The 12,817-nt window shown below is 38.0% G+C and overlaps 1 pseudogene; it reads right to left on the bottom strand.

Annotated features, from left to right (window-relative positions):
- Positions 1-3,753: 3,753 nt before the first annotated feature.
- Positions 3,754-4,815, bottom strand: LOC127157225 (trace amine-associated receptor 13c-like; annotated as a pseudogene).
- Between the last annotated feature and the right edge of the window lie 8,002 nt (positions 4,816-12,817).

The raw sequence follows: 12,817 nt of genomic DNA, 5'->3' as shown, positions 1-12,817 counted from the left end.
AATTTATTACATGCTCTGATTATACTCTGTAAAAATGTCAGTGAGAGAGGAAGCTGCTAGAAATATTTTAAGAGTTTAGATATATTTAACAGATATTTTAAACCAGCTGTAAAATAAAGCATAGATGACAGGATTCAGGCTGGAGTTAACATACACAGTCCATAAAAGAAACATTATTGCGGCAGAAGAGATTATTGTAGTGTTTGTCAATAGTAATTAAAACTAAATTACTAAGAGACGCAGAAAGAAGCAAACCAAGGATAACTGTAAACAGTCCACAGTAAGTGTCTTTAAAGTACCAACATGTCTCAATCAGCTTTATGGCCTCTATGGGCATTAAAATTATTCCGATAAGCATGTCAGTCACAGCCAGAGAGAGAATGAGCAGGTTGGTTGGAGTGTGAAGCTTCTTGAAGTGAGAGATGGAGATGATCACCAGCAGATTCAGAAACTATGCTGACAGCAATGAAAAAAAACCACATACATGATATTGTATTCATGTCTGGATCGTTTTCCCTTGATACATGATGAGTTAATGGCAGGAAAGCAGTATAGAGTCTCATGATCCTCTGTCTCATAGGCCATGAGTGAGTCTCCTCCTGTTAGGGGTTTGTTTTGATCTCCTTTCGGTCCTTTCATTTATACAGTGTATGGATCAGACTGACCGACCCATCTACCGCCCACTCTGATGCTGCATAATAATGTAATTACATTCTTTTTAATAATTTAAAACTCTGCAGTCAAATTGCTGTGCATAAGAGACACAAAACACTGAGAAATTGAAAAAAAAAAATGGTTTTTGTGATTATCCACACTAAAAGGTGTCAGTACAACAAAGGAACAGTGACTTTGTCACAGATGCTGTAGGTGCATCAGCAGTCACAAACAAATCCAGACTATAGTAAGGCCCTGTAATGCTTGTCACTAATATAAATAGGAAATGCAACAACAACCACCTAACCTAAATTTATATGTAACAGACTAAACAGACAGCTGTCATCAAACCTCATGAGGGATTTATTTAGTGCATGCCATAAAATGTTCCTCAAAAAAGTAAAGGGGGAATCACCAACTGATTTCAATTTGACTTGAACATATCAATATATAAAATATAATACATAAGTATCTATCTCCATCTTCTGGTTAAAATAAGATATTATACTTATGAGTTTTTGCTTCGGTACAGTACAGTACAGTTTAAAGTCCACATGAAATCAAACTTTGATAGTGCACATTAGTAGTCTTGAGGTGAACAATTAATCCATGCAAGCTAGCTGCGAGCGAGAGATGGTGAGCTGTAGAAAAATGTAAAGCATGTAAAGCTCTACAGCTCTACATGACAGACAAACAGCGTTCTTCAGTCACAAAACTGCTTTCGGACATGATTCTGAGGCAGCGTAATGATTTCCTGATCTACAGCAAATCAGAACAAGCTTTGGTGATAACTAAGCAAATATTTAATTACCAAGATACTTATTTCTCACTAGAAATAACATCAAAAGTGCAGAAAGCTGGAAGATGTGAAGCTGACTGAATTTGGACATGCCTTGATGCCCTCCTACATTAGAATGCATACTCTGAAGGTAGCATTTTCCAGCTGATGGACGCAGCCTACACTGTTAGACATGCATGTAATTTCTACAGTTATTAACTGTATATCACCCAGTATAATACTGCAAATTCCCTTTGCAGTAAATAACTGTAATAACCATTGCATTATGGGAATTTTCTGTGACGTCAGACCCCAAATACAGAGACTTACTGTATTTTTTTAAATTGCTGTATACTACTGTATTTGCTGTAACGTTCTCATTGGCGGCGTTCTATTGAGGTCGTTTTATTTTCCTCATTTATTATATTTGGATTGACAAGATTTGCCCTACACCGCGTCTACAACGCCGCAACAGCTTGGGACGGACTACACCGGATGTGTTGCATCGCTTGTAATGACTGGAAAATCCGTTTGTCCTTCATGTCAGACACCGCACCAACGCTTGAAGTACATCTGTAAGTCAGAAATATACCGGGGCATTACTTTACTGTAAGCATCCACTGTAAATTGTATATTTAATGTGTTCTATATTGTCTTCTTTTGTCGAGTCGCGCTGCGCTGCTCCACTCGTGTCTGAGGAAGACGCTGAAGCAGCGGGCAGCGTCGCGGCATTTGCCCGGGGATGAACCCGCGAGAGCGGAAGAGTTCCGGAGAACAACCGCGCTGTGTGTCGATGCAATTTACGAGAGATTAAGACCAGCAAGTAAGGTAAAAAAAATATATATATATATATATATACGTTTGCCTGAGTGTTTGTCAGATTTTTGCACACCAGTTTAACCTAGTAATATTTACTCGTCAACATGGCGGTTACAAACTTTACTATAGTAAACTGCGCTGTCGTTTCAAACGGCGTTTTGTCAGCTTATTAAATTAAGTTACTGAATTAAAATAATTTTCAACAAGCAACACTTATCCTATATTAACATTAGGTTAACTAATGTGAAATTTTGTTCAGGTGTTTGTATAATGTTGGCCAGTAGCCTATTGAGAAAAAAAAAAATCCTATGTTAGCTAGGTTAGACAAGTTATATGGCTAACTGTTAGCTGCCTTTCTAGTTTTAGAATTAGTTTGTTATAATTATTAATGGAATTTAAGATTTACTGCATTTTGTTGTGTTTGTGTTTTAAAGGCAACTGCAATGAAGCATCAAGAAAGACATGAGCACGCTAACCACACTGAGACTGATAGTTCATGGTAAGAGAACAACTATGGTTTTGAGAAGTTTGTGTATTCTGTGTGGGGTTTTCCTTTTAAAAGTGTGCCATTTCTTGTACTTGTTTTTCAGAGAAGGCATTTCTGTCACTGACAAAGTGGATGGTGAGCAAAGGTGGTGGCCACGTTTTGGAGCAGACCTGGGTTTTGCAGATGGCTGTGTATTCTTTGGCTGCATGTCTTTTTCTCCATTATGTTTCTGTTGCCTATAGATTCTTTGTGAGGATACAACATAATGCACTGCAAAACGTCCTAAGACAGGGGAAATGGTGAAGATGCAGTTTTTTCAACTTCATTGAGCAGTTTAAGACTGTATTTTTAAGTGTTATACATGCATTGTTTTAAATAAAGTATTTGATATTTTGTGATTATTGTGTCTGTTTTAATTGAATGTCAGTAGTACCTATGTAGAGTAAAAATAAAATAAATTTAAATAAATTATATATAAATTTATAAAATCTACTGGAATCTATATTAAAATGAATGAATTACAGTAGTATACTGTTGAATTTGATCTTTTTAATAGTATTTGGCTGTAAAACAGCTACAGTTTGCAACTGTAAATTAAATACGGTTTGCTACTGTAAATTCTAATTACAGTAACTTACTGGCAACAGTACCTTTGAAATATCTAACAGTGTACATGTAAACCCAGATTTGACAAAAGACCTGGTGTTCTACTGGTTGAAATTCCTCATTACATTTTAAATGCACATTTTTATATAAATTGTCACATTTGCATTTACACATTAAAAGATAATCCTTCATTTCAAGTCATGTTAAGTATTGTTTTATTTTATGCCATTAAAGCCTATTTGCAATTGTTCACCTAAAATTGATTACATAATATATTTACATTGTGGCCACAATCATTTTATAAACTAAGACTAAAGAGCTATATATTGGTATCAGAGTTAGCTCCTTATCAGAGAGAAAAATATATTAAAAAAAAAACAACAATTCAACCCCCACCCCATTATAATTTTTAATTGCTAAAAATATCCATGAGGGAGGATGCTGACCTAAATATTTTAAAAGTTAAGATGTGTTTAACTGATATTTTAAACCAGCGGTAAAATAAAGCATAGATAAGAGGATTCAGACCACAGCTAATATACAATATCCATAGTATAAATGTCATTGTGGCAGAAGAGATTACAGCAGTACCTGCAAGAGACAATATATAGAATGGGATATAGCAAAGCAGATAAACTGCCACAATGATTCCTAATGTCAGAGCAGCTTTTCTCTCAGATTTCCTCTTCACTGAACCTTCTTTTACAAATTTACCACCCTTCATCAGAGAGTTTATAACTTTCACTTGCTGATGTGCAACATGAAATATCCTCAAATACAAAGTTATTATCAGGCTACAAGGAAGCAAGAAGGCAAAAAACAGGTCAGTTATCATCCATGAAAAACTTATTATTAAATAACACCTTCCATAACATATGCCTGGTGTTTGTGAAGTGTCCAAAGGTCTTCTGCTAATTAAATAGCCTAAATTGTAGGTTGAGGAGCAAAACCAGCAGACACAGACACTTATTAAAGCTTTTGTTGTGGTTATTTTCTGTGGATACTGTAAAGGGTGACAGACAGCCACATAACGATCAACGGCAATTAAAACCAAATTACTCAGCGACGTTGAGCCGAGCAGTCCCATGATTATCATAAACACATCACACAATGTGTCTCCAAAGTACCAACATGTCTCAATCAGTTTAATAGCATCCACGGGCATAACAATAAGTCCAATAAGCATGTCGGCCACAGTCAGAGAGAGAATGAGCAGGTTGGTTGGAGTGTGAAGCTTCTTGAAGTGAGAGATAGAGATGATCACCAGCAGGTTCAGAAACACAGTCCAAGCTGACAGCAATGAAAAAAACAAATACATGATATTGTATTCATGCCTAAAGCGTTTCCCCTTGATGCATGATGAGCTGATGGCAGGAAAGCAGTATTGAGTCTCACGATCCTCTCTCTCATAGGCCATGAGTGAGTCTCCTCCTGTTAGGAGTTTGTTCTGCTCTTCTTACTGTCCTTTCATTTATACAGTGCCTGGATCAGATTGAACAACCCATCTACCGCCCACTCTGATGCTGCATTATGACATAATTTTCTTTTAATAATTCCAACTTTGGGAGTAAAATTGCTATGCAGAGGAGACACATGAAAATGAGAGTCATGAAATTGATGATTATCCACACCAAAAGATGAGAGTATAATGTAAAGGAACACTGACATTGTCAAAGGTGCTGCAGGTGCACCAGCAATCACAAACAATAGTAGGGCCTTGTAATGCTTGTCACCAATATAAATGGCAAATGCAACAACAACAACAACTTCTCCTAACCTAAATTTGTGTGTGACAGAGGGATTTATTTAGTGCATTTCTGTGCATGCCACAAAATGCTCCTCAAACAACAAGTAAAGAGGAGTCACCAACTGATTTTAATTTGACTTGAAAATGTTAACATACACATGTATCTATCTCCATCTTCTAACGAAAACAAGATATTATACTTATTATGAACTTTTGCTTCCAAATTGCTGCATTTACATTAAGACATTAAGTTTAAAGTCCACGTGATATCAACATTTACAGTATTAACTTTTCTAGTTTCTAGTCTTGAGGTGAACAATTAATCTGTACAAGTTAACCCACTTAAAAAAAAAAAAAAAAATGTGTCTTGGTAATCTTAAACTTAAATGTAAACACCTGATTCTGCTCTGGAATGGCATTCCATCTCTGATGATGTCAATTTGATGGCTTGGGCAAAGTATGCTTAAAGCAGGGGTCACCAAACTTGTTCCTGGAGAGCCGGTGTCCTGTAGAGCTTACCTCCAACTTTCCTCAACACACCTGCCTAGAAGTTTCAAGTATACCTAGTAAGACCTTGATTAGCTGGTTCAGGTGTGTTTGATTAGGGTTGGAGCTAAACTCTGCAGGGACACCGGCCCTCCAGGACCGCATCTGGTGACCCCTGGCTTAAAGGGTTAGTTCATCCAAAAATAAAAATTGGCCCATAATTTACTCACCCCCAAGGCTTCCTAGCTGTATATGACTTTCTCCTTTCAGACAAATCCAATCGGAGTTATATTAAAAATGTCCTGGCTCTTAGTGCCTCCGGGGGGTGAATTGATGCGATTTTGTAAGAAAAATATCCATATTTAAAACGTTATAAACAATCTTCTCTAGCTTGCGCCAACTGTCGTATGCGCAAGCCATTCTGAACAGATGATATAGGACATTGTCGACATTTTTTAAAGGGGTCATCGGATGATAAGTTCACTTTTTCATGTTGTTTGAACATTAATGTGTGTTGGCAGTGTATGTACAAATCTACCCTATAATCATAAAAATCCATGCAGTGGTTTTTAATTAATCTGTAAAAATAATATCCCCTTTTTCAAATCGAGTTAGACAAGAATATCTCCAAATATAGCTGCAAGCAGCAATTGAGGGGCCAAGCACAAAAGAGGCAGAATGAGGACTTAAGCACGGCATAAATAGACAACAACAGTGATAACTTAAGCCATTTTAATAATTTTGAAATGGCTTATCAACCAATCTTTTGACCAAACAGGTGGTGCTGTTTTCAAATTGATGTGACGTGTTCTGTGTGAAATGACAATGACACACACAAAGTTTGCCGTCATTATGTCAAAGCTTTGCAGAGATACAGCCTCAGATGTAGTTTGGCATCTTTCCAGCAAATTTGTTGATGCGCTAAACGAAAAAAGTTTCGTATATCGACACGAAATTCATAACTTTTTGCCAGCATAGTCTGAAGATGATCTGAGTCAAATTTGGTGAAGATCGGACTAACAGTCTGGGAGGAGTTCGAAAAAGTAGGTTTTGTACATTAATCAAAATGGCGGACAGGAAGTTTGGCCAATTTCGGCATAATGGGTATCAATGTTCTCGACTTGACCCAAGGAATCTATTGGCATCAGTTTCATTCCAATAGGCTAATGTAAACAGAAGTTATTAGCATTTTTGTAAATTTCATTATTAATGTTTAGTGAATGGCGTATTACTTCTGACCCATAGGTGGCACTGTTACCAAATTGATGTGGCTTGGTCAGAGTGTGGTGACAATAGCACATATAAAATTTGGTGTCAATATGTCAAAGCTTTGCAGAGATACAGACTCGGATGCAATTTGGCATCTTTCCAGTAAATTCGTTGATGCGCTAAACGAAAACGGTTTCGTGTATCGACACAAAATCCATAACTTTTTGTCAGCATGGTCTGAAGATGATCTGAGTCAAATTTGGTGAAAATTGGACTAACGGTCTAGGAGGAGTTCGAAAAAGTAGGTTTTCAACATGAATCAAAATGGCGGACAGGAAGTTCAGCCAAAATTGGCAAAATTGGTATCGGTGTTCTCAGCATGACCGAAGGAATCTATCAAAATCAGTTTCATTTCAATAGGCTAATGTACGCAAAAGTTATTAGCATTTTTTGAAATTTCGTTATAACTTTTGACCACAAGGTGGCGCTGGCCCAAAAATTTTTTATGTACATTCCGGGCATGGTGCCGAACATTTTTGTAATTAATGTCGAAACGATACGCTAATCCGTTCTCAAGATACAGCATTTTAAAGCTAAATTCAAAATGGCCGACACCCAAAATGGCTGACATGGGAAAATTGGATATGGTTCGACTCGGTATGACACACCGAATCTAAAGAGACCAGTTTTGTGATTTTTGGACAAATCATTCAGACGTTATAAAGAAAAATAGCCATTTTTCGTATCTCCTGACCACTAGGGGGCACTGCACCGAAACACTGCAGTTAGCCTCAGGTCATGCTTGTTATAACACACACCAAGTTTGGTGTCAATATGACAAACTGTTACGGAGATATAGCCTCACATTGATTTTTGCTAGCTTTTCGTAGAATTCTTTCGCGTGTTATTCGTGAACGGCTGGACGAATCGACTTGAATTCCATAACTTTTTGCCAGCATGGTCTGAAGATGATCTGGATCAATTTTTGTGACAATCGGTGCAACGGCCTAGGACGAGTTCGAAAAAGTAGGTTTTACGAACAATTGAGAATAGCGAAAAAACTAAACCTTACGATTTTTGAATTTTGGTGTCCATTCGACTCGGCATAAGCCAAGGAATCAGAGGAAAAAAAGAATTTTTGTTGTGTGGCTTACGGTTCAAATGTTATTAGCATAAATCTTTTGAAAGTTTGGACAAGTGGTGGCGCTAGAGAGTTTGAGTTAGAGACTCCAAACTTGCTATGGTTAATGTTGGGACTGTCCTCTATCAGTGTGCAAAATTATACAACTTTCCCGCAAGCGGTTCTATGGGCTGCCATAGACTTGCGGCGGAAGAAGAAGAAGAAGAAAGAAGAAGAAGGATACAATAGGTGCCACCGCACCTCTGGTGCTTGGCCCCTAAATATAGCTGCAAGCAGCAATTGCGGGGCCAAGCACAAAAGAGGCAGAATGAGGAGTTAAGCACGGCAAGGAGCAGCAGACCGACTACAACAGTGAGTAACTTAAGCCATTTTAGGATAATATCAGTTGAAATGGCTGAAAAATCATAAATACAACCAATCGTAATAAAATTTAATGGCTTATCACTTTTGACCAACAGGTGGTGCTGTTTTCAAATTGATGTGACGTGTTCTGTGTGAAATGACAATGACACACACAAAGTTTGCCGTCATTATGTCAAAGCTTTGCAGAGATACAGCCTCAGATGTAGTTTGGCATCTTTCCAGCAAATTTGTTGATGCGCTAAACGAAAACGGTTTCGTATATCGACACGAAATTCATAACTTTTTGCCAGCATAGTCTGAAGATGATCTGAGTCAAATTTGGTGAAGATCGGACTAACAGTCTGGGAGGAGTTCGAAAAAGTAGGTTTTGTACATTAATCAAAATGGCGGACAGGAAGTTTGGCCAATTTCGGCATAATGGGTATCAATGTTCTCGACTTGGCCCAAGGAATCTATTGGCATCAGTTTCATTCCAATAGGCTAATGTAAACAGAAGTTATTAGCATTTTTGTAAATTTCATTATTAATGTTTAGTGAATGGCGTATTACTTCTGACCCATAGGTGGCACTGTTACCAAATTGATGTGGCTTGGTCAGAGTGTGGTGACAATAGCACATATAAAATTTGGTGTCAATATGTCAAAGCTTTGCAGAGATACAGACTCGGATGCAATTTGGCATCTTTCCAGTAAATTCGTTGATGCGCTAAACGAAAACGGTTTCGTGTATCGACACGAAATCCATAACTTTTGGTCAGCATGGTCTGAAGATGATCTGAGTCAAATTTGGTGAAAATTGGACTAACGGTCTAGGAGGAGTTCGAAAAAGTAGGTTTTCAACATGAATCAAAATGGCGGACAGGAAGTTCAGCCAAAATTGGCAAAATTGGTATCGGTGTTCTCAGCATGACCGAAGGAATCTATCAAAATCAGTTTCATTTCAATAGGCTAATGTACGCAAAAGTTATTAGCATTTTTTGAAATTTCGTTATAACTTTTGACCACAAGGTGGCGCTGGCCCAAAAATTTTTTATGTACATTCCGGGCATGGTGCCGAACATTTTTGTAATTAATGTCGAAACGATACGCTAATCCGTTCTCAAGATACAGCATTTTAAAGCTAAATTAAAATGGCCGACACCCAAAATGGCTGACATGGGAAAATTGGATATGGTTCGACTCGGCATGATTCACCGAATCTAAAGAGACTGGTTTCATGATTTTTGGCCCAACTATTCAGAAGTTATAAGCAAAAAGACCCATTTTTCATATCTCCTGACCACTAGGTGGCACTGTGCTGAAACACTGCAGGTAATCTCAGGTCATGCTTGTTATAAAACACACCAAGTTTGGCCTCAATATGACAAACCGTTGCGGAGATATAGCCTTACAACCATTTTTGCGTGCTTTTCGTAGAATTTATTCGCGCGTCATTCGAAAACGTTTTGACTAATCAACTTGAATTCCATAACTTTTTGCCAGCATGGTCTGAAGATGATCTGAGCCAATTTTGGTGAAAATCAGACAAACCGTCTAGGACGAGTTCGAAAAAGTAGGTTTTACAAATAAAAATTTATAGAAAAAAAAACTAAACCTTACAATTTTTGAATTTTGGACTTCATTCGACTCGGCATGAGCCAAGGATTCAGAGGAAAAAAGAATTTTGATTCTGTGCCTTACGGTTCAAAAGTTATTAGCATGAAATTATTGAAAGTTTGGACAGGTGGTGGCGCTAGAGAGTTTGAGTTAGAGACTCCAAACTTGCTATGGTTAATGTTGGGACTGTCCTCTATCAGTGTGCAAAATTATACAACTTTCCCGCAAGCGGTTCTATGGGCTGCCATAGACTTGCGGCGGAAGAAGAAGAAGAAGAAGAAGAAGAAGAAGAAGAAGCGGAATAATAATAACGCCAACGGATACAATAGGTGCCACCGCACCTCTGGTGCTTGGCCCCTAATAATAAGAACGGCAACAGATACAATAGGTGCCATCGCACCTTCGGTGCTTGGCCCCTAATAACGCCAACGGATACAATAGGTGCCACCGCACCTCCGGTGCTTGGCCCCTAATTAAACGACTGAGTTGTTGTGTTGCTGGATGTAATAATGAACATAGTGGTCGTCATTTACTCCCGAGATCTGAGCCGCTGAAGATGCAGTAGATTACGTTTGTTTGTGAAGGGAATGTGCCTCCCGATCTATATATATCCGTCTATGTTCGCACGAATCATTCATGATCCAGCTTCACTTACAGCAGAAGTGAGTATAAGCATTTTTTTTTTAATGAATCTTTGCGATCGCCTTTCCTTATAATAATGTGGTAGTTAGGAAGTTTAGCGGCTAAACGTGGCTAAGTGCAGCTAATGTGAACAAGACTTTCCACAGAGAGAAGAAGAGGGGCGGGGTGAGCAGAGCTCATCTGCATTTAAAGGAACAACCCCTTAAAATGAGATGATTTTTGCAGAGCTGATTTTGGCAAGGTAAAAAGGTTGTTGTTTTACAAAACCATTGAGAATTTTTAATCAAAGTATATTAGAGACTTTTCATTAAGACCCTAAAGAATCATATCAACTTGTGGAAAATAGGCATCCGATGACCCCTTTAATATAACTCTGATTGGATTCGTCTGAAAGAAGAAAGTCATATATGCCTAGGATGTCCTGAGGGTAAGTAAATCATGGGTTAATTTTCATTTTTGGGTGAACTAACCCTTTAACTACTCTCCAACAATTAGTTAGCTGCAAGTGAGAGATGGTGAGAAGGAATACTAAAATAAAACCTGCCTTCTATTCCATTTCAGTTGGAAATAAGTCACAAACAAAGTCGGCAGGAAACTTCTGGTTTACACAGACTTTAACAACCCTGTTATTTTTTTTGGTCACACAGGCAATTAGTTTGTGAGCATTTGGGGACAAAAAGAAGAGATTCTTAGTAAATTCCATTAAATTATTCATGGTTTATCGTAAATTAAATTGGGAAAGACCGCAAATGTGCCGTATATGTTGTCCTTTTTCATATAGTGGGACCTACTCGTTGTGTAAATTTGGTCTTGGACAGAAAAAAAAGATTTATTTTAGTCAAGCTAAAACTGATGTTGTAATATTACAACAGTGGGCCTGTTGACATTAGGGTTAACATTAGTATGATTCTCCCTCTTCCTGTTGAATGGGGAAATTACAGTTTCAGTGAGCCTATGGATAAATGTGTCTACAACTGCATCAAAAAGCTTAGGCTGCTGACTTGTTGCCTCGCTGCCTTATCAGGCAATGACTTGCAGTAACAGCGAGAAATAACATCAAAAGTGCAATTAAGTTGGTCAGAAACATATTTACACACAAACTGACCACCAAACGCAACTTTTTATTATTTTTTTTTTTAGCTCAACCATCACGGAAAGGAACACATAGGACTGTGGGACATCAAAGGCAGCGAAGAATACATCTACTGTATGCTGCCTTCAAAAATTGATCAGATAAAGGTATCTCAGGAGACAGGAATTAAGGATAACTGGATTCAGACATCCCATGATGCCTACCTACCTTAGGATGTATCCTCCAAAGGCAACATCTTTAGCTTTTGGACACAGCCTACATATGTGACCCGTGCTGGCTAAATGAGTCAGAATGAGCAATTTTTTATTTTTACATTCTCCATTAAAATAACTTCAAAATGATATGTGACTTGTTGAGCCACTTTTCCGAACCGTTCTCTTTGCTTAACCATTCCATTCCGTGCCGATCCGGGCCAGTCAGCACGGATACGGTTTCATTTTTTTACTGTAGTGCTGATAAAACGGAACTCTTTTGAATGTAAACACAAATGCGTCAGTCGTTGCCTTGGTAACGCAACTGTAATATAAACAGCGATATGGACGATGATCAGATATTTCTGTTTTTGGGACTACTTCGTTAAATAACTTTGTTAAAAAAGGACACAACTCTTGGCGCAAAAAATAAAATAAACGGAAGGCGGTATAATGTTACCAACAAATGCTGAGGGGATATGCATGCCAACGGCGACGGACACAGAAGGTAAAACCTTCCTAAAAAATACCACATTTATTGACAGTATTAATGCATGAGCTATGAACGCAGCGTAACAGGTGTTTACTTGGCAGGTTGATCAAATAGCGCGCTTACAGCTGTCTAACCGTTCCGAGAATTCTGGGGAGAGAACGGTTTGTAATTGTGCCGTGCCGTACCAGGCTCAGGTGGAAACACAACTGGAACCGTACCTGATCGTTCTAAGAACCGTTCTGCCCGATAGTGGAAAAGTGGCTTTGTAATCAGACAAAAATGACTGAGCTACAAACAAAGATGCAAATAAACAGTAGTTCAGTCAAGAGCAGTGAGTGATTCCATCTTTTCTTTTAATGTTTCATTGACATCGAGACAGATCTATATTACGACCTACTGTAATGCATGGTTCTAATATAATGTTACACATCAGACTTTTCCCCAACCATTAAACATTCATCTAAGACATAACAGATTATCAGGGCTCAACATTAAGGATTTTATTTCATTAAA

This window comes from Labeo rohita, unplaced genomic scaffold, assembly GCF_022985175.1.
Source record: "Labeo rohita strain BAU-BD-2019 unplaced genomic scaffold, IGBB_LRoh.1.0 scaffold_1011, whole genome shotgun sequence".
NCBI classification, from domain to species: domain Eukaryota; kingdom Metazoa; phylum Chordata; class Actinopteri; order Cypriniformes; family Cyprinidae; genus Labeo; species Labeo rohita.
The sequence above is the reverse complement of the archived record's forward strand: the minus strand, read 5'-3'. Positions and strand labels throughout refer to the sequence as shown.